At 40.8% G+C, this 2,500-nt stretch overlaps 1 pseudogene; it reads right to left on the reverse strand.

The window, feature by feature from the left end:
* Positions 1 to 2,500, reverse strand: part of LOC143261392 (large subunit ribosomal RNA) — an 8,158-nt pseudogene that overhangs the window by 2,291 nt on the left and 3,367 nt on the right.

Consider the following 2,500-nt stretch of genomic DNA (forward strand, 5'->3'; position numbering starts at 1 on the left):
CGCGGAGCGATGGAGTTGCTCGGACCAATGTTTACGAATCATTTGTTTAGATGGTGTCGCGATGCTCCCAAGGATATTGTTGAGCTTTCGCATTATATGTTGGACTATCGAAGATTCCATAACGCACTGTATCTCGCTGTCGCCACGGGCTCTCAAGCGCTCCAATCGGCGTAAGTACATAGCGGCAATGTGGATTGTAAGCGATGGAATGCCTAGTCCACCGCTGCTTAAAGGGGCATGTATATATGGAGTTGGTGTGGTAGTTGGTAAGTGTAGTATATTTTTTACAAATTTTATTATGCAATTATCTATGTACTTTAATTTTTTTTTGTTTATGTCCATTGTTTGCAGACTATGGTGAAGACGAGGAATGAGGTACCTGTGCAGTATGTTCAGTTTCTGCCATGGTTTTAAAGGACTAGTTTTAAGATTTTTGAGCATGCCTTCAAGCTTTGATGGAGATGGAGAGATAGCACCGCGGTATCTATATACATGGCCGAGGTATTTAAATTGTGACGCGACACCCAATGTTGGGATCGGGCTTTTATTAATCTGCAGTTTGGGCCGCGTATCAACTACGAGCCTTTTCGTTCCAGGGACGCGTAGATTCTGTAAGATGGCGCATTTAGATGGGTTCACTTGCAGCCCGTGTTTGTGGAAGAATTTCTCGACGATCCGGATATTACTTCGCATCGCACTGGGAGTGGGAGCCACCATCACGATGTCATCGGCAAAAGCTAATGCCCGTATCCTGGTGCCTCCCACATCAACACCCTCACACTCATTAAGTTGTATCATGAGCTGGTCTAGCACTAAATTAAATAGGAAACCGGACATGGGATCACCCTGCTTCACGCCGCGTTTTATAGGTATAGGATTGGATCGGGATCCGTGGCATTCGAGTATTGTGGTTATGTCGTTATAATTGTTTTCGATGTATTCTATTGTATGAGCGTCTACGTTTTTTCTGATTAGTGCGTCTATTATTGAAATGATGTTAACAGAGTCAAATGCTTTAGCTAAATCTATAGATAGTATAGTGAAAGGTTTCGATTTTTCGCGGCTTAATTTAATTAGTGTTTGTAGGATGGTACTATTAGCCATTATCCCGTCGGTTCTCGTGAAGCCTCTTTGCGTGTGAAACAGAGGTATTTCATTCTCAAGGCGCGACACGATGATTTTATTTAGTAGGCGCAGTATATGACTTGAGATGGTTATGGGCCGCCATTGTTTTGGGTCCATCAAGTCGCCGGATTTAGGTAACAGTGTTGTTCTGTTCGATCTTAGCACAGAGGGTAACGTCTTCATTCCCCATACAATATTCAATAGTGCACACAGCTCCTTGCGTGGCATTTGCCTAAGAGTCGATCGATCAATTCCGTCGGTGCCTGGAGCGGATTGTTTCATCCTGGTAAGTTGCTCGTGTATCTCGGTCGGTGATATCGGATTTGAAAGGTTGATATTACTATTGGTATCTGTTTTTTGCTTCTGAGGTTTCCATTCGACATCCTTGTGTTCAAATAGTTTAGAATAATATTCTTCAAATGATTCTATCGTCGGAGATTCTGTAATGTTGAGTGGGTTTCCGGTAATTATATGCTCAGCCAGTTGGGTTGGGTTTTTGTTATAGAGTTTTTGGAATCTGGCGTAATCAGTCGCTATCCTTTTAGCGCGGTTGCCTTTTCTTTTATTACTTTCATTGCATTTATTGCTATGCTTGTTCTTTTTACTGTTATTTTTATTCTTGTTTTCGTTCTGATAGTTATTTAATTTATTTTTATTATTTTTATCGTCTATTGTATTTATAACTCTGTTGTTGCTTGTATTGTTTTTATTGTATTTATTATTTTTATTTTGTTTATTGCTTTTATTATATTTATTTTTCTTGTTACTAGTTTTATGGGTTTTATCTACTGAGTTACTATTTTCATTGTATTCATCGGTTTCATCAGCGAGCGAAGCAACATATGATGTTAAGTTTTCTATGTATTGGTCCATCATTAACATAGTGCCTTCAGAAGGTGTGTTAGACAGGGCATTTTCAATAATTTCTGCCATGTGATGGCCTACTTGTACTTTAAGTTCAGCCAGGATGTTGCGTATATCATCAGGTATAGTTGTACTGTGCGGAGATGATGTCGCTTCGCGTGTGTCGATGTCTCCGCGCGCGCGAGGATCGTCACATCTGGTTAGCAGCACCCGCGGCACCAACGGGCAGGTACTCAAGATATTGGTCTGGCCCGCCTCGTCGAGGGCTTCACTGAGGTATGATTTGTATTTTTCTTTTTGTCTTAATTTTTTAATACCGTCAAAAGAGCGGCCGGATTTTTCTGATAGAATTTTAATTATTTCTTTTCCTAATAACTTTGCATTTTTAGTAATATCTATTTCATCGTGGGCTATTGCTCTGATCTCATCATCGGTATATTGAGCCCTCGAAGAAGCGAGGCGTTTATTGTGGAGATCGAGATCGGCGGTATTGTAGTTCTCGATGTGAGTC

Source organism: Megalopta genalis, unplaced genomic scaffold, assembly GCF_051020955.1.
Source record: "Megalopta genalis isolate 19385.01 unplaced genomic scaffold, iyMegGena1_principal scaffold0051, whole genome shotgun sequence".
Taxonomy (NCBI): Eukaryota; Metazoa; Arthropoda; class Insecta; order Hymenoptera; family Halictidae; genus Megalopta; species Megalopta genalis.